We start from the raw sequence: 20,707 nt of genomic DNA on the forward strand, positions 1-20,707 counted from the left end.
TATTTTCAAGCGCCATCTTAAATGCTAGTAGTTCTGCTCGCTGAGCTGTACAATCTCCTAGAGATTGTGTTTTAGTGACCAGTGGTCTAAATTTTCCTCCATGCCAGTGACCTTTAACGATCGCGCACGCAGCACTGTAAGCTTGTTTACCCCCAACTGCGGGCTGTGCTGATCCGTCTGTATATATTATACAGCCGTAGTGTTCTAGAGGCAGGATTTCGGTCGGCAGAGGACATTCAAATTCATATTGGAGAAATTCTTGTGTTTTTAAATTAGGATCAAATTCGTATACCACGTCTGTTGCAGCAAGAGAATTAACCCACTGTATCCATCTCGGATGTAATGCTTTAGCATTTGGAATGCTTGCCTTTGTTACCGCCTCTAGGGCTGGTATTGGTGTAACGATGATTATTCGTTTACCTTGTGCTAGCGATCTTTCTTTCGCTACAGCAGTCTGTACCGCGGTGAGAATTTTTTCCGTTGGGCTAAATTTTATTTCAGCTTTTGTGTACAAATGTGATTTGTATGCTATTGGTACCGTTTCTCCCTCATTAGAGGTTAGATATGTGAATCCGCATCTTCCTGGGATGACCCAAATCACAAGGTTGCGTGTGTTATCACGTGTTTGCAATTTTGTTTTAGTTAACATGTCTGTTTGCAATGATCTCAAAATTTCTGTGTGTTTTTGAGTCCAATTGATTGTTTTAAAATCTGGTTTTATTAGGTCATAGAGAGGTTTAATTCTCTCTGCATAATTTAGAATGTAAGTTCTACCGAAATTCAGGAAACCTAGAATTGATTGTAAGTTTTTCAGCGTTCTTGGTGCTTGGATTACAGCGCATTTCTCTAAGAAATTGTCAGCCAGGCTTTTGCCTTCACTTGATAATTCATATCCTAAAAACAGGACAGTCAGATGGGCAATTCTTGACTTCTTGAAGTTGAATTTGTAACCCTCTGCTGCGAACCCAAGTATTATGGTGTTCACTCTTTTCAAGTGAGTATCCAAGTCATCATCTGTTAAATAGATGTCATCGACATAAGATAATGCCTCATCATCATACAGTTGTAATAACTCTGTTACTCTCGCTGAGAATAATCCTGGGCTGTTCTTGAACCCCTGTGGCAAACAACAGAAATTTTTCTGCGAGCCATTTGTTGAGAAAGCGGTCAAATATCTGCTTTAAGGTGCTATATTTTGACAAAAGAATCCATTAGAGATGTCTAATGTTGTTTTGTATTTTTTGCGCACTATGCTATTCAATAGTGCTGCACTGTGTGAGTTTTGTACTGCAAAGGTTTTGCAACATGAGTTAAGGTGTCTGTAGTCCAAAACTAGACGATATGAATCATCTGGTTTGGAGACAGGAAACAAAGGATTGTTCATTTGTGAGGTGCATGTTTCAATCACCCCCTGGTATTCAAGTTGATCTAAGATCTCCCTGACTTGTTTTTTAGCTTCTTGCTTAATTGGGTACTGCCTCTGTGCAGTTGGTTGTGATTTTAACTGGATTTTGCGAGGAAAAGTGTCCTCATCCCATCCCACATGGTTTTTATATAACGCAGGAGCTTGGGCTATTGCCCACTTTCTTTGCAAGTGTATATTTTTTATGAATTGGAATGTGATTTGAGAAGGCAGGCATAATCATTTCTTCGCCATGAGGGCACTCCCTGACAAACTCCGGTGGCCAGTCTTTTTCAGCTAAAAGATTGGCATAGCCTTTGGAGAGATTATCCCAAAATAGACCCCTTATTTTCCTAGTCTTATCTCCCTCTATACGTAATGTTATTTCGTATATTTTATGAGGTTTGCTAACTCTGGTGTCTGCAGTTTCCACCTGAATGTATTCATTCGTGTCCACTGTCTCCAGATGATTCATCAGGATCTTGCGAGCTATGCTCACTTCTGCTGCGCTGTCTAGCATTGTCTGAGCCCACTCTCCGTTTTTCAGCTGTGTCCTCAGGATCCTCTGCATGTTTGATTACTTTAATACTGGCTACCTTCTTCTTTGGAAATTGTAACTTTTTATTTTGATGAGCAGGTTCCTTGTCTTTGGACTTGAAGTGCTCTTCCCTTTGTTCTGACCGTCCTCTTCTTTCCGATTTCTGCGAGGAAGTCTGAAAAGATCGAGATGGACGTGTATCAATATCTTGATATCTATCAGGTTTCTTCAAATTATCCCTATTTCTAAGGTTGTACTTTTTCTCAGAGGGCTCCCTCTGGGGAGACTTGTGTCCTTGGTCCGGAGATCTTTCTCTCCGCCGAGGAGACCTTCCTCTGGACTGGAATCTTTTTTCTTTGGGAGTGGATTGTTTATTTCCATCCCAGCTCTTTTTTGGAGTAGTTAGATTATGTTTAATAAATACCTTTTCAGGATTTTCAGTTAGTTGGGGTTTCACTGGTTTCCCACCCAAACTATCTCTTCCTAGTTCTTCATAGGATTTTTCTATGATTCTGGCAAGTTCAAATGGTTGTTCTGCTATATCTGTTTCTTTCACCTTCTGGCGGATCGCCACAGATGCTGCTTCTCCTTTTATGTTGGATAACAATAAAGCTGAGACCTGCTTGAAGTCTTTCAGTAATTTCATACCCAGAGTTAAAGCAGGTTCTGGACCGTATTCATTTTGAATCTGTTTTAGCACATCTGGTATTACCGCCATGGACGGGAGACAGAGGTATTCTATTCATTTTTTTGTTGCAGATCAAGTTTTCAAGGAAACAAAGATTAGGTGCACAATATTTTGGAACACTGTATCCTTCAACGTTGTATAAACAAAAAACCATACATAGGAGTCTCCTCCTACTAAGGATGGGCGGATTTTTAACCTTTGACCCACGCCAGACATCTTTGGAGTATTTGTGAGAGAAAGGGTCTGAGTGAAAAAGCACGACTGAGTTACTCTAATGTCTTGCGTTAGTTTTATCGCCTTACCAAACGTTGGGCGCCATATAGTGTAGTTCCTATATTCCCAATAGGCTCTGCGCATTGGAATAATATCTTCAGTAGTGTAGACGTAGGACTGAGGTTAACTAGGTCTTTTACTGATGATATTAGACTTAAGTTTTGTGTGCCAGCTAGCTCAGAGTTCACTAGAAACGTTCTCGAATAAGCGAGGAGGAGTTTAACCTCCCTGGATAGACGAGAAGGGATTTAGTTTCTGACAACCATAGAACATGACAACTTTGCTCTCCCTTATCAAGAGTATATCTCTTGAGTCGTGTGAAAACAAAAGACAGCTATTTTACTCAGTCAATGCGTGCATACTTAGTTTCATCAGATTTGCAGAGAAAAGGAGAGACGGGCGTTTTCAATAAAAGGTGTTATTTATTGATCAGTCTCTTTTCTCATACAAGAGAAATGAATCGCTACAATTGTAATACTTATAGTTAAGTAAAATGCATACAGTAAAAGTAGGAGTATAAAATAATACTGTAAAAGCATCGATATGGTTTCTTAGCCATATGTTACTTTAAAATGGATAAAAGATATACATACATATATACATTGACTAATCGTACTCAACTGGTGCTTCTAACTACGCCTACCCCGGTGTACCTGACCTAAGCCTAATACATGGGAAGGAGTAAGTAGCAGTTTAAGTTAAGTTTGGTTTGCCAAGAGTCTGACTCAAGAATTCTCTGTAAAGGGTTAGTCAGTTCAGTACCTGGGATTTAGAAGGCAAGAGGGCTGGTATCTCTTTCTCAGGACTCGGTATCCCAGTCACCTGCGAAGGTGGGCTGGAAACGCTGGAGGCTGGATTTCTCGGCAAGAGAAAAGACAGCGTCTTTCCTCAGCGCATCAAAAAGGGAGGGGCAGCGTCCGTGGGCTCTCGCATCAGCTGGGCTCTCCGGCAAGTAGTCGCTGCTCCAAGCTCATCACCACTGTGTCGTTACTTAGGGCAGTGTTGGTATATTTATACCTGAGAGGTGCCGGGTTTGACGTAAGGATGGACATAAGACTGTGTTGGCAATAAGAGAAATGTTCCCTCAACGGCCACAGTTATTCAAAATATGTATATATCATATGTCTCATATAAATAGTAAAAAGGAAACTGGGTACTAGTGAACAGGGAGCCCCCTGTCACTAGAGCGGTCTCAAAAAGAAATGTGAGACCCGCACTCCCTGTTCACTAGTACCCAGTTTCCTTTTTACATTTGTAGTACATGTGAATGTGTATGCATGAGTGTGCCTGTTGTTTATTTGGGTGAGAACCTTTAGGGACATATGAATTGTTTTTCTTTTTTATATATATATTTTCTTGTTTCAGATTTATTTCCCTTGTGTAATGTTATTGTAACATTGGTTTTCTCCTTTTTGTATGAATCGTGTTAATTTTCTTGATATATGGATTTTGTGATTTAGTGCTTTCTTGTATTTTCTAATAATGAATTATATAATGTATTCGTGAGAGCAATGCTAATACTCAAAAGAATAATATAAAAAAATAAATGATGTATATTTTTTGAAAAAAACGAAAAAAATGTGGTTGTTGTATATTCGTCACTATTTATATGAGACATATGATATATACATATTTTGAATAACTGTGGCCGTTGGGGGAACATTTCTCTTATTGCTATTTTTTCTCCCCTCTGTTCCTTGGCCCTAACTTACCTTTTTGAGGGGGTCCCATCATTCTCGCTTTCTACCATAAGACTGTGTTGGACCCGGGCCTTTGTGGCTGGTTCACCCCTGAACTTTTTGCTTTTGATGGCGTTCGTGATTTCTGGCTTGGTGCACTTTTTCCCTGTGTCCCAGAGTAAAAGTGCGTGCGTGTAGTATGGCTGGCCTGCCCTCCCATAGGAATGCATGGGGAATGTGTGTGTCCATGTTAGTTCCTGATGTGTGGGGAGTGCAGGCTCGAGTTTGGTATGTGTGAACTCGTGAGAGTGAATGCTGCGAGATGGTGTATGCTGCATGTATGTGTCTGGTTGGGAAGTGCCACTTCCAGACGTTGAGATATGTGTGCAGTGAGGGTGCTGGAGCGTGATTGGCTGGAGCTGGCTGGCATGCCAGGCTCCAGGAAGTCTGGATGGGTCTGCCCGGTGGTGAGTGTGGGATTAGCATGAGTGATGTGTGGGAGGAGTGTACCTGTGTCCTGGATGGGCTGGGTTTTCCCCACACAATGCTGACTCCGCCCTCCTGTGGTGTGTCTAACGACCCTAGCCTCCCCAGTGAAAGAAAGGGGTGGTTGGGACATCCAGGGTACTCCCAAACCAGCTGCGACTGGTTTTCCCCCCACCCTGCACCTCCAAACAAATGATTTAGCTGTATAAAAATGGGGCTGTGTCCCCATGAATTTGGTTCTCTTCCAGGATCCTGAGGGGGCTGCTGCTGCTGCTGGGCCAGAGGACCGCCACTTGGAGTGTCTCCCTGCTTGGAGACCCAGTGAGCTGGCTCTGGGCCCAGCCTTGCCCCCCTGCCTACCAAAAAGAACTTTGCTGGGTCTGGACCTTGCAAGTAGCGCTGGGGAGCGCTTTCTCTGGACCCTCTTGACCCCTCCTAGCGCTTGGGAGCGCTTGATTCTGCCATAGCGCTTGGAAGGCGCTGTATTTCCCCTCTAGCGCTTGAGAGCGCTGTATTTTGCTTACAGCGCTTGGGGAGCGCTTTATCTGCCTAGAGCGCCTGGGAGCGCTTTAGTTTCCTGGCACGGCTGCCCACGCCGCGTTCTGCCGTGTGCCAGCCTCGTACTTTGTTGAGGAGCTACGTGCCGCCATTCCCGAGCACGTCCCGGAGTCAGGGGGCCTGTCCCCAGGACCGCGCTGCCATTGGCGGCCCCAGGGAAGAATCGCCGCGCAGTGATTGGTCCCCCGGCGCTGGGATTACCTTGCATCATCCTTGGGCGACGCAGGGATTGGCCAAGCCCCGAGGGCTTCCCCGCGCTCACCCAGGAAACCGGCCGGCCCCGCAGAGAAGTGAGTGAGGCTGGGCGCGAGGTCCCCCAGGGCAGGAGAGCCCTGGAGAGCGAGAGGAGCCCCGCCGCGGCCCCAGAGCGACCGCCGGAGAAGTGCTGAAGGGAGCGAGGCTCCCGTGTGAGGAGGAGAGCCCCGCCCGCCAGGAGGAAGCCGGTGAGTGGGGCCCCGGGGGCATTCCTTCTTTGAGCCCGGAGAGGCTCGGGCCGCATATTTGTTTTAGAGCCCCTGCGAGGCTCTGAGGGCAGTTTCTGTTTGCTCTCAAGAGCGGCTCCAGTTGGCAGGGGGCCGCTCCAACGCTCCGGGGGCATTTGTACTTACAAGCTGCAAGGCTCGCGGCGGCATTCCTGTGTTTATGAGTCCAGGAGGGACTCCAACGAAGGCCGCATTTTTGTGCTCGAGCCCAGAAAGGCTCTTGGGGGCACATTTATTTCTGAGAGCCCAGAGAGGCTCAAGAAGGCGCCAGATGTGTTTTGAGAGCCCAGAGAGGCTCTAGGGGGCATTTCCTTCGTTGAACCCTGCGAGGCCCCCAGCCCATATTTGTTTTAGAGCCCCAGAGTGGCTCTGGAGTGCCATCCTGTTGTTCTTGAGCCCACAAGGCTCCCAGGCTGGCCCCATCAATTGCCGCAGCACTTTGTGGGCAACTGCTACGTTTAGGCCCTGACTTTGGACACAGGGCGTCCTAGCCCTAGAGAGGCCAGTTGGCCTAGGGACTGCCACAGGTTGTGGCTCATATGGGTTTTGCGCAATTGCTGGTTTCTACACCGCTGAATGTGTTTTGATACATCATGTGTTTTATTTCCCTACACCGCTGAATGTTGATACATCATGTGTTTTATTTCCCTACACCGCTGAATGTTGATACATCATGTGTTTTATTTCCCTACACCGCTGAATGTTAATGCATCATGTGTAATGTGCCTAAATGATGGTGATTCTTAGGTGGTTGTTTTTCTCCTAGTACAGGTGTTGCTAGTGAGGTTTTGGTTCCCTGCGCAATATTCCTAAGGTGGTTAGGGTTGTGTAGGAGGTACTTACCCTATACCAGTAATTACTAGTTGTGTGCTAATTTGTGCTACACTTTCTAACTTGTTCTAAAAGTGTTCTATGTGCTAATTACTATTCCTAAAAAGTGATGATTCCTGACAGTGGCCCATGTGGCCCTGTCTTGTACATATCCCTTGTAAATTCTGCCCGTGCCTTTTGGCACAGTGTAACAATATGTGTGTTTTATCTAATGTATGTTTATTATAATACAAAGGCTATTTTTATATAACCTTGTGTGGAGTTTCCTTTGTGGTGGGCTTTGGGAGTTGTTGCTGGGTGCGCGCGCAAACACTTAACCTACATAGCCTCCAAGTTTAGCCTGGCTGCTCGCGTCACGTTACCTAGAGGGTGAGCAGGGGTTATCAAGGTGTGTGACTCCCTTGCCCCGACGTGGAAGTGGTGGTCTCTGACTGACGTTGGCGCAAGCCTTAGCCAGCCAGAGATCCCGTTTCTAACAGACGTCAATTAAGAACTGGTCGTTCTTACATTCTTTGCAGGAGTTCTCGAACTAAATCAAAACAATAGCAGCGGGTATTTCCCAGGTTTGCTGGAGGCTTGGTTTGTTTAGAGAACTCGGTGTGCTTTCTAGGGGGCTGGAGGAATAGTGCTTGCTCAATGTGACAGCATGCGCTATGACTGATTTATGAAACGGGTTTCTGTGCCGTTGTATGGATATTAGTGATTTATAACCGGACAAGGGTCAGAAATTGGAGTATCGATACAGGTCCCTATATAAACACACTACAGTATCTTATAAAATCTGCCAATTTAAAGGTCTGTTTGAACCATCTTTCTGTGGTCTGGAACATGTAGGTCATAAAGAGAGGAAATAAAGGATGACTCTGCTTCATAATTGCAGAGGTAGAATACATCAGACTGCACCTATTTCATGCCCCAAGTGACACCATTTCTTGATAGAATTTGATGACTAATGACCTCTCTTAACTTTCCACAAATCCTAGATATCTACAATGCATTTCACTCATTTGTAGCCAGCCGATATTGATGTACTGCTGTTTTGTTTTTGAGTTGCAAAGTATTTAGACTCTTAACCTCTACCACTATTACCAGGATACATTTTTCAGTTATTAAATGTGGTTAGGCCATAAGCCTGCTTGTCCCTGGTTAATTAGAGTGAAGAATGAAAACCATGGGAAGGGGCCATCTCTGACAGTGGGAAGAGGAATTTTGTATACTGTCCTTGTGCTGTGAAGTTCAGATTTGGATCCACTAGATCAAGAGATGAAGGCCAATCTGATATAGGGTAATGACCACAAATTGTATAGTTTGGCAGCAGGGGCACTCTTTCCTAGTCTAAGAGGCCATTTCTAGAAAAAAGCATCATTAAGACCATAATTGCATTATTGTGGACTTGTAGGCTATTTCCAAATGTTAAATATTAAACTATATTAACATTGTCTCCGCTACATGAATAATTTTGAAGTAAAGGAAATTTACCAACATAAAAAGCTCAACTAACACCTGAAGTAATGTCATCCAAAGCAATTCAGGACTCGTAAAAGGTAAGAAGATGTATTGTACATGACTAGATGTTCCCAATAACAAACATACACGGTACTTCCAGTCCTCAGCCTCACTCCCACGTGAACATTCTAACCTGCACTCCCAGGGGTTCTATGAGACAAGGAACTTGAGTAAAAGGTGGGGCACAGTGGAGAGATACCAATTACATTAAATATAGCTAAAGACTAAGAAGGATGTATATATATAAATAGGAAATTACAACAATAGCATGTTTCAATAATGCCAGTCGTGGTCATGGTGTAGGTTGAAGTGATGGATGTCAAGTAATGGAAAGTGCAAGAAATTGGGTTATTGGTTGAAGGGGGTGAAGACTCTACTCAAACAACAGCCACAATCCTTGTTTGGGCGTTCTACAAAAGTCACAAAATTAGCCTATGTTTAACCCTCTGATATCTTGGCATAAAAGTAGCCAGGCTTAACTTGGAGGTAATGTGTAAAGTATGTATGCAGCACACTAACTGTAATAAAGTGAAAACACGGCACAAAAACCAATTTAGAAACATAGAATACATTTTATTAAATAGAATTACACCAAAGGCACAACAATCCTATCAGTAGATTCAGAGATATTAAATCTCAATGTTTTAGGTAAGTATAGAGCCTAAATCACAAAGTGCCACTTGGGGCATCTGGTCGTGCAAGACCAGGGGAAGGTCACAAGTTCAGGCTGACCACAATAAAGCGTGGGTCATAAGGACCAGGTCAGTACTGCTGAAAAAGTTACCTTCTCAAAGTCTAGCACGTTTGGGGTAGAGGAGGCAGTGAGGAGCAGTGAGGAGCAGGAAGAGCATAGCAGATAGTCATCGATGTGGCATGAAGAGCAGGCCAGGCAGCGTGGGATGTCATCACTGTAGCGGGTAAAACCGGTCAAGCATTACAGATGGGCTGTTGTTGCTGTAGCAGGAAGTAAAGAACTTGCATTGCCATTTGCCACTAGTGGTCACTGTAGCGCAAATAGTCAGGTTCACCTGAACTTTATGTTGGAGGACATTGTGGCAGTAGAGTCTCAGCATTGATGGGCCCGTTTAAAGTCGCGGAGAGCGCCAAACTTCAGGATTTTTCAATTTCTTGCAGAAGAGTGTACACTGATACCAGCCAATGACTTAAGACCTGAGGAGACACCTCTTACAGAAGCCAGCAGGGGACAGGCAGGTTCTATTGCAAATATAGGCAGGTCCATCTGCAGCAGGGAGGCTGAGAAGTTGCCGGGAGACATCTGGAGATTGTTGTGCCCTGTAGCTCAGAACAGGAGGTCATCAACAGATCGTTGAAGTGACTGAAGTTAGCCTGAGATTATGAGAGCAGGTCCAGTCTTCCTTCTCAGAGAGCATGACAGGCCTCAAGCAGCAGGGCAGTCCTCTGGTAGCAGTAGGGCAGTCCCCTGGGAAATAAGCAAGCCTCAAGCAGCAGGGCAGTCCTCTGGGGAACACGTCAGGCATCAAGCAGCAGGGCAACCCTGGGGAACAAATCAGGCCTCAAGCAGTAGGGCAACCCTGGGGAACAAATCAGGCCTCAAGCAGTAGGGCAGTCCTCTCTGGGACAAGGAAGTCCTTCTTCTGTAAAGTCCACAGGTCCAAGAGTGTACTGATGAAGTCAGTAGCTCAGGATGTCCAATATTTAGACCTGGTCCCAGCTTTTGGTCTGTGCTACCCCCATATCTGATTTCAGAATGTTGTATCTGTTCCTCTGTCAGGCCCCAAGACAAGAAGTGTGGGGTGACTAACTGCTTATGTTAGGTTACTTTGTGTGTGCTGAAGACAAGCCACTTTGGCGTGGGCAAACCTCCGAACCCCAGCCAATCTAGCAAGATGGCCATCATGCCCACATCTAGCCCATATTTTCACTGTCTGGGTGTCACGGTTCTCACCTGATTCACCTCTACAGGAGTATCATGGAAAAAACGTAAATATCCCTCTATCCTGCCCAAATCTCCTGTAGTTCACTCAGAATACACAAAGGAACTAAACAACACCCCAGGAGAAAAGGACTAAGTGGAAAGTAAAATACATGCTGGCAGATTCTGATGCACTTCTGATTGTGGCTCATACAGGACACTTCACTGACTACCACCTTTGAAGTTGTAACATATACAGAAATAATAATAACCGGAATATATATTCAGAGGAAAGTGTAATGTAAGTGTACAATGTGTACAAAGTGTACAATGTAACTGTATTTGAATATCTGGAATATCCCATGTAGCTCAGCATGGGTTTCTTGGATACATTTTAAATAATGTTCCTAAAACATAAATGACAAATGTAAGGTCCGAATAAATGCATATCACTTTCAGTTTAAAAAACCATGTGTAACAGTTTAAAAAACACAAAACTAGCATAACAGGAGTGGCAACAGGAACAAACGAAACTTTCATTTGTAATAAAAGGTTAATCTTTGACAAATGAAGCTTAAAGAAAATAAAAAATCCAAATAAGACAATAAATGTTTGCCAACTTGTCTCACAGGTAAATTAGCTCTGTGAAAACAACAGTTGTTTACAGCCTTTCTTGGCTTCTTCTAGAGTTCAAGGAACATAAATCTTTCATCCTATCAGATAAAACAGTTAAACAAAATGAAATGCTTTCACCTTCTTGAAGCAAAAATACATCAGGAACAACAGCAGCAGGCTTCTGTAACTTGTCTGTTTGGGAAGCAAGATATGTTTGTCTCAAAGCTGCTTAAATATCCAGAAGTGGCAGCAGCAATGAATTACCGATTATGTCTCCTTGGAAGATGACTCATCAGTTTCATTTTCACAGAGCTCTGCTGCCACTGTGAAGATTTGAACTATGGTTTTGTTTAGCTAAATGAGAGCAAATTACGGTTTGAAACTAAATTACCATTTTAAAGACCGGCCTTTGCCACAACCTGTATGCTGGTATTTACATGTGTTAAATGATGTAATGCCCCCTTTTAACCTACTTAACATATTTCTGCCATTCTGCCTATTCCGTCTGTAACACTATGGGGCATATTATCAAGGGGGGCGATAGGCACTTTTTGCCGGTTTAGCGGCCGTTTTCGGCTGCTAAGCGGCAATAATTCTATCGCCCAATTATCAAGCTGTCGCTAACAGCACTTAGCGACAGCTTGAAGGCCATAGCGAGCGGTTTGGGACCCGCTTTGCATGTCAGCGATATTTATCGCTAATGACATGCAAAGCGGGCGTACCCAAACCGTTAGCGACTGAAAGCAGTCGAAAACGTCGCTATCACCTATTCACAAGGCTGGCGCAGCGATGGAAATATTCCAGCTATCGCCAAAAAATAACACCTGCTCTGACCAGTTCTTAGCCATGTTATCCAATGGGAGGTGGATAACATGGCTAAGAGCATTTTGTCGCTAATGCGAGAATATCGGTATATTCTCAGCGATATTCTCGCATTACACCGCTATCGCTGGATATTTTAGCGCAATCGAGAAAAACGTTGCTAATAGCATGTTTTCTCCGCTAAAATATCCAGCGATAGGCAGCAATAAAAAAAGTCGCTAAGCGCATTTAGCGATAAATTTCGCTTGTTGTTGGTAATATGCCCCTATGTTTTACAGAAAAATCCTTTCTGTCCTCTTCTAGTGTGTAAGAGGGCAGTAGGGTAAATGTGCCTATGATCGTGACACTTGGCCCAATACTAACCCTGGGCGGAGTTCGCGTAGAGCTACTCGAAGTGCAAGAACAATTCTGCCGCACTACGTGGAGCTCCACAAGTGGCGGAGTACGGTAGAAAAATGGCATTTGCGGTGATTTCACAGTGCCAGATGCTTGTCCACACTTTGCAATCATTTCGAACAGCATCGTGCACAGCTCAGGCTTACCTTTTCTTCCGCTCGAGTAGATTTTTACTCAAGCGGTATCTTTCTCAACGCGAGCGGGCAGTTTCTCAACGTGAGCGGTTGCGAGCATACGCGACCACTCGCAATGAGAAACCTGACCTCCCCCCCACTTTGAGAAATGTTGCCGGGAGGTTTATTTTCCACGCTCGCTTCCAACTTGATGTTGGCGATCAGGAACGAAGAAAAATCTCACCGGGAAGTGGATTTTCCTCGCTTGCGCTCTCCAACGTGACGTTGGTGAACGCAAGCAAGGAAAAAACTCCGCTCCGCTGCGCGAAGCAGAGTTTTTGGGAACTCCCCAAGCTCTGCGTAACGCATTCTGCAAACTATGAGTAACACATTTTGCCTTCAGAAAATCATATCGCCTCATACACTTGTTCAGCTTTGATGTTCTAGTCTGTTTTCATTTTTAAATTATTCTCTTTGTTACTGGGTTATTTTACAGTTTTGTTTATTGAGTTTAATATTGTTTTGGTACTGTTTAAATACATGACTCACATTGCTTTGGGATAAAAGCCTACTGCTTTGTGCCACTATTGATTACTAATTTGGTGAGGTCATTCCCCCAAAATGATTAATTCAGAATCTTATGTGTATGTTGTTTTTATTACTATTACTCATTTAAAGAGAATTATTACAATAATTATATTATAATTGTTATAATTACAATTCCTATTATTTTTATGCTTGTATTTTTAAGTACTCTTCTTTCTCTTACAGCTCATACAGTTCACTCCTCCCCGAATTGACTATATGTCAACTGAAATTTTCACGAGAGGACTGTTTGCAGATGGTGGCAGTAGTTTATTGGATGCATTGTAAGTCTGTGGCACATAAAGCCTTTCATTAGCTTACATTCTCTTTCTGTGGTGACAAGCCTATGTTTATTGTACCATATAGGACATGTTTGTGAAGCTACCTAGAATTTCTGTATTTACAGGACGCGTTGCAGAATTACAAATGTTTAATAGTGGATGAAATCTGACTCGAGGGGCTTAGTATTTGTCAGAAGCCAGAGGATTGAAAGAGTGCCTAAGTCGTGAGCTGTGTGATCTGAAATGGGGAAACAGTTACGGCCCAGACAGGCATCCATTATAAGACGGGTGGAGAACATTTGTCACCTGAGTAAGAGGGAATGAGCATACCATGCCTTCTATTCAAACACAATGCTTTTAGAATTTGACTCCTCATGTTGGCACAGGTGCCTAGGAGGAGCAGCAAGTCAGGAAACCTGAAGGTTAGTAGCAAGGAATGCAGGATGGATGGATGGAAGCCACAATGACCTCCTTCCACCACAGCCCAGAGCTAGTTTTAGGTCAAAATACCATAAACATTTATATCACCTTGTATAAAAGTTGTGTCTATTAATAGCTCAAACGGGGAAATATTTGTGCTGACAATATTTAGAACATATGGATGTCAGATAATATTTTGACAATGATATTCTGGCACCACACCTCCAGCCTTGAAACTACCACCATCTGAGATCAATAACATCATGTTTATTTAAAACCATAGATTACACATCACAAATGACAAATAGTTCACAAACAATTACAAAACACCCTTGATCAGGAAAGCAGAATAAGCCTGCATTATCTTATTCATTTGCATCCCTACCTTTCTTGCAGTGCCTCTGCTTAGAGAGAACCCATTGTAAAGTGCACTAGTGGAAGCACAGGGAATGATAGTAGTGCATGATAGCAGTGCATGGGTAGCATAAATGAGAAACAAGCCAAAGATGGACCATTTCCAAGCTGCAGCGACACCTCATCCCCTCTTGTTCCACTTGGTTTCCTATAGTCTTAAACTGCCTCTTATACGAAATATAAAGTGCAATTTTTGCAAAAATGTCACTAAATGTGGGGAAAGACATCAAAACAACATTTCGTCCACCCTCCCCATCCAGTAAGATGTGCTTTAGGCATTTTATCGCGCAATGAGGTGTCCATTAAAACTCAATATATAGCGCAAATGTGATAGTGCAAGAAGTGCTAATAGTACAGGATGGCATAAAAATCCCTGCTGGACAGCAGTGTTGCACCACTCTCTAGTATCACAATGATGCCTCTTATCTTATTCTGCATCTTCTGTAATACCAAATATAAAGTGCAAGTGTGACGAGGTAACATTTAATCAGGCTGGGAGAAAAAACATCAAGCTTGATACAATTACTCAACCTGGATTATCTACAGTTTGACATTTACCTAAAAAATGACTTGTCCTCTATTCCAGTTGATGCAAAATTCACATTAAAGAAGCAGTAGATTAGGATATTCCTAAGTAGTGCCCCTCGTATTCCTTTGCACCTTGTTGTTCTCCATCATGACCTATGCAGCTGCTATCATACTATGTGGTTAAAGTGCTGAAGTAACAGTGAGGCTAAAGGAGTGGAGCTATCTTCCATCTCATTGCAGTCTCTGGGTCGTTATCTAATAGCAACTTTTCGTCTGTCTTTATCTAATAGCAACTGATCTTCTGCAAAATGCTCCTGACCTTTCAAGGTGGAGGTGACTGTAGAGAAACACTATGGGCTGTGGCTAAAAGGCATCTGTGAGCTAGTGTTGTGGGACTTCAAGCTCGGAGCTCATCCCTCTTTTCTGGAATATAGAGGGTCAGCACATTTTAATTTGCATGTTTTCTAAGAGCCGGGATCTGATTATCAAATGATGCCCACAAAAATGACCTGCTGGGCAAATTGCATTACTATATCAGTATGCTATTACTCATGTTTGAAAAGCTTTATTGATATGAAACAGGATATAAACATACCAGCAGTATACAAGGAGAAGGTAAAAATAATGCAAACAAGTAAGCTGATATGAGTACAAGAATAATAAAAGCATATTTGAGATTTTACCTAAAAGGGGGGAAAAGAGGGAAAGGAAAAGGGAAGGAAAATGACAATCATCATCTCATATTAAAGAGGCATAAAGGATTGGGCAAAGAAATGCATACAAAATACAAATGATATATAAGCCAATAATGTTAGATAAGGAGACCAATGTTACAGTGACAAAATAAAAAAATAAAGTACAAAAGAATAGAAAAACTAGAAATAAAAAATCTTCAAGGAGGTTTAAAATTCTCAGAGGATGAATGGGAGACTTTCTTCAGTACACTACGATCCTAGGAGGTAAGAGGCAACCAAAACAAATCTATGTTAGAATGTGGTGTAGAAGTGAAAGCAAAGGCTATATCTAATCTGTGGAAGTGACAAAGAGTGTTCCACCAATGTTGTATAGATAGTTTTGTAAGTGTCTTCCAATTAAAGGAGACGTGTTGAAAAGCAAGAGCAAGCATGAGGTCAAAAAGACCATGAGTATATGGGGGAAGATCGATTAAGTCAGAAAGACTGCCAGCAAAGATTAGCGGGATAGAGTAGGTAGAAGAAAGTGTAAGAATATGAGAGATGTATGACCAAACTTGCTCCCAAAAGGCAGAAACTGAAGGACAGAGGAAAAGAAGATGAAAAAGATCTGCAGCGGGGGAGCCACAAGTCCAGCAGTTAGTATTAGTAGAAGAAGAGAAACGAGTCAAAGAAACAGGGGAAAGACAAAGTCTGTGATAGAGAAAGAGCAGAGTTTGAGTAAGGGAGGCCGAACTGGAAATTTTTAAGGATCTAGTCCATAACTTGTCCCAAAGGTCCGTGGGCCAGTCACAACTTAGATCTAATTCCCAAGCGAGTTCTACTTTTGTTTTATTACGATTGGTGTACGAAGCTGAGAAGAATTTATATATAAGGGAGGCTTTAGGAAAAGTATTGAATATGATCAGAAGAGAATTCGGGGAATTAGCTGCAGAGGAAGAAGGGAGAGAATAGTAAATATCAGTTACAATTGCCATGAGGATAGTAAACTGGCGAAGAAAATAGCGAGGGCAATGGAATAAAGCCTGGAATTGGGGAAAGGAGCAAGGAGAAAGGCCATCAAAGAGTTGGTTAACCCATATAATACCCATTAACCTCCAGGATTTCCAGAAGATGGGTCTGTTGTGGAAAAGGATAAGCAAAATAAGCAAAAGAGGACAGGAGTCACCAGAGGTTTCAATAAGGAGTAAGTGTGTTTGAACAAAGGGAGGAAGGATAAAGAAGTTTTGGCAGAAAAACTGATGAATTCATCAAAAGAGTAGGGGAGTAATAAGATTTGTTCGTTAAGAAGCCATAAAGGAGTAAAAGTGGAAGAGTTCACCATGAGCCATTTAGAGGCTTGACGAACAGAGAAGGATTTATGATAAAGACGAAAGTTAGGAAAATTGACACCCCCATTAGCTTTAGATTTGCGGAGAGAAGATAGAGCTAATTTTAGTGTTGTTCCACGCCAAGCCAGTAGTGGAGAAAGAATGAGGGAGACAAAATTTTGTAAGAGGGAGGATTTCAGTCTTATCAGAATTGATTTTATAACCTGAGACCTTCGAAAAGGACTCAAATTCATACGTTAAAGGGGAAATAGAAGTTTCAGGAGAGGATATAAATAAAAGGATGTCATCTGCGGAAAGTTTAAGTTGATGGGTGCCGTAAGGAAAACCAGAGATGGAGTCATTATTGCGGATAGAAGTTAAAAATGGTTCAAGGGCTAGAACGAAAAGAAGAGGGGATAAATGGCTGCCTTGGTGAACATCACGGCGAAGAGGAAAATAGGAAGAAATACGACCATTAAGTAAGACGGATGCCTTGGGGGCAGAATAAAGTAACAAGACAAGTGATATATATTTAGGGCCAAAACCATGCCAGGGTAAGGAAGCAAACAAAAAAGATCAATCGACTCTACCAAAAGCCTTCTCTGCATCAACTGAAATGGCAGCCAAAGAAGAGGAAAGCGAAGAGGATTTATTCAATACATTAAGAAAGAGACGGGAATTGTCAGAAGTTAATCTACCTTTAACAAAGCCACATTGTTCCTTACCAATGAGATGAGGCATGAGGGGATCTAAATGCAATGCAAGCAACTTAGCGAAAGGTTTATAGTCAACATTAACAAGGGATATTGGTCGATAGTTTTAACAATAATAGGGATCGCGACTGTCTTTGGGGATAAGTAGCTTCTTGAAAGGTACCGTCTGTTTTGCCGTTGGATAGACACGAGTGAAAGAGTGTTAAAAGTTCGTGGAGGCAAATCAGAGAAATCGAGGTAGAACTCGACAGAGAAACCATCAGGGCCAGGTGATTTCCCTTTAGTAAGAGTGGATGGAGCAGAAGAAAGTTCTTTAAGCAAAAGGGCTTTTTCAAGATCAAGAAAATTAAGATGTGAGAAAGAGGGAGAGGGAAGTTTATCTAGATATGTCTGGATAAGAGATGAGGGAGGAGGAGATTCTGGCGTGTAAAGGTGTTGATAGAACAGCTTAAACTCGTCAAGAATTTCGAGATCCTTATAAAGAAGGGAGTTATCAGTGGACTAAATAGAGTCAATAAGAGTACGTTCTTTACGGGATTTGAGATAGTTTGCTAGTAACCACCGTAATAGCGGGCTGTACTGAAAAGAAGTATTGATGAGGCATAATCAGTGGTAGATTTGTTGAACAATCAGTTCAGGGGAAATGGAGGATTGTGAAGAGGTGTAGAAAAAATGTTCTAAATCTTTGATATGAGCCAGGATAGATTTCCTTTTTTGAAGGAAACACTTCTTTTTAGAGACGAAGTCGAAGATAAATCCGCTAGCCGTGGCTTTAAATGAGTCCCATATGATGTGTGGAGATGAAAAAGGGGCCGAATTGAGTTGAAAGAATTCCTTAGTTAAAGAGAGGAAGGAAGAAGAAAAGAGAATGTCATTAATTAAGGAGTTATTAAAACGCCAGTGAGACGATTTCGGATGAGGAGGGAGTAGATCAAGATCTGTAATAACCGGAGCATGATCAGAAATGATAATGGGCTCCTTAGAAGAGGACAACATGTTTTGACATAAAGATTGAGAGGGAAAAGAAAGAATAATCTAGGGTGTCAGGGTGAGAAAGTCTCCAGGAGTCCATGAGGTTAGACTGAGAAATGGTGTCGAGAAATTGCTTATGTGATTCATGAGGAAGAAAGCGGACTGTAGATTTGCGATCTAGAAAAGGGTCAACAATTTGGTTGCAATCACCACCTAAAATGAAGAAATCATCCCGAATTTGTACACACTTTTCCGTAATCAGAGGCCAAAAAGAACCATCAGGTTGTGTGGGACCATACACATTAAAAACAGTGAGAGGGACAGAGTTAATTGATAACGTTGCTAGAACCCATCTACCATGTGAATCATTTTCCTGTAATAAAATTTTACATTTCAGCTTTTTATGACACAAGATGACAACGCCATTCTTTTTATTTGTAGACGGGGAGAATAAAACCGTACCCACCCAGCTTCTTTTTAATTTAAGAGATTCAGATTCTGTTAGATGAAATTCTTGTAGAAATACTATATCTGGATTATATGAAGCAAGGTGGGAAAGATTCTCTGTCTTTTATTGGAATTAATAAAACTCTTTACATTCCAGGAGATAACTCGGAATGTGGAGGCATAAAAAATTGATAAGACTTATACACAACTAGGTATATAATGTCAATGAAAAGCAAAAGTAAAAGGTCAATATAGACATGTGAATAGTAGTGAAGCAAAAAATAAAAAGAGCATGGGCTGAAACAAAGAAGAAACATAAGAGAGGATAATATCAATGTAGATAAGGCGAGAAAAGTATACGAGAAGTATGCAAGTTAAAAGAAATCAGAAAGGTAGCCATGGAAAAAATGGAGAGGAAGAAAGAAACATAAAGCGGAAAATAAAGGGGTGATAAGGAAAGAGCAAAGATAGAAGGAAAGCGAATAGAACCAAAGAAGAAGGGGTGAGAGAAGTGAAGGAAGGGGGAGGAAGAGAGAAAAGGAGTGCAAGAGGAGACAGTACATATCCAAAAGGACGACTGAGAAAAACATACCTGGGGGAGACATACAAGAGGACAATGAGGCAGTGGCGACACTCAACAAGACGGACCACCCAAAAGAGGGAGTCCAGGCCACACCAGGACAAAATATAAAGGTAAGGAACCGAATGACTTGAGGAAAAGTTGATTAGGGAACCTACATAAGGAAACATAAAACAAAAGATTACCAATTGGGAAATACAATAGAATGTTTATGAAAAATCGACAAACTATGTAAGAATAAAGTTAATGTAGAAAACTGCAATCTGAAAAAAAGAGAGATCATTAAATGGAGGATCAGCAATGAAGGGAAACCATAGTAAAACACATTAAACATGCAAACAGGTGACTAAAGGAGAACCTGAATATAAACATCAACAGAAGAGCAATAAGAACAAGAAACACATTTAAAGAACCTATCTGCCACTAAAAGGAGGTAAGGAATAGGGAGACACATTAGAATATACGAATAAGACCTGTAGCCAATATGAAAACATAAGAAATCTGAGACAATACAATAATAAATGGAGATAGGTATCAAACAAAAAATGAAGAAAGAATGTTAAAAATTATACTCAGCTAAAAGCAAACATTATATAGAACAGCAACAGGGATATTGCAAAAAGGAAATATATAAATAAGTAAGTAAACCATCAGCCACTAGGTGAAGTGGAGGTATCCATGCTACTACATACCAAAACTGTTGAGTAAACACCATAAAGGCAATATAACAATATGCTAGAGAGAAAGGAGCATAAAGCAACACCAAGAACCTGTTAAGGAAAAAGAGACATTTAGATCAGCAATCAATCATTTGAGGAAGTGGAGGTATCCATGCCGCTGTTAATTTGAATATGAATAAAGTTCTTCAGCTCTGTGGGGTCTTGATAGGTCTTTGTTTGATTCGGATGCGTGACTTTAAAGATGCACGGATGAAACAAGCCATATCCAGCCCCATGGGAACAAAGCGGATCACGAAGAGACAGGAATTCTTTTCTTCTAGATGCAGTGGCATTGGAAACGTCTTGAGAAAGGAATACTCTCTGACCCAACCAGGAAATTTGACGCTTATACCTCGCTGCAGAGAGGACAGAAAGAAGGTCCGTAAATTTCAAGAAGAGGATGATGACACCACGTGCTTTAACTGAAGCAGAAGAACGGGGACCAAGTCTGTGAGCTCTTTGGGTGCTAAGAGAAGTGGAGGGCGACATATCAAGGAGTTTGGGAAGGAAGGAAGTGAAGAATGATACCAGGTCCTCCCCTTCCAAGGATTCCGGCAGGCCATAAATTCGGAGATTATTCCTCCTGTTCCTGTTTTCTAAGTCCTCAATATGTTGTTGGAGAGCACGAACAGATTTTTCCAAAGTAGAAATGCATTGAGAGCTAATCTGTAACTCCGACACTTGCTGCTCCACAACTGATACTCTGTTATCCATAGATGACCATTTCTCCTCAAGGAATTGCATCTTGTTATTGGTTTCTTCA

The 20,707-nt window shown here is 42.1% G+C and overlaps 1 pseudogene across 1 annotated transcript in view; it reads left to right on the plus strand.

The window, feature by feature from the left end:
• The window catches only part of LOC144800450 (vitamin D3 hydroxylase-associated protein-like), a 370,773-nt pseudogene that overhangs the window by 196,688 nt on the left and 153,378 nt on the right, over nt 1-20,707 (plus strand). The window contains exon 9 of the transcript XR_013604355.1: nt 13,055-13,152. The product of XR_013604355.1 is annotated as a vitamin D3 hydroxylase-associated protein-like (transcript). The remainder of the gene's footprint in view (nt 1-13,054; nt 13,153-20,707) is intronic.

Source organism: Lissotriton helveticus, chromosome 1_2, assembly GCF_964261635.1.
Source record: "Lissotriton helveticus chromosome 1_2, aLisHel1.1, whole genome shotgun sequence".
Taxonomy (NCBI): Eukaryota; Metazoa; Chordata; class Amphibia; order Caudata; family Salamandridae; genus Lissotriton; species Lissotriton helveticus.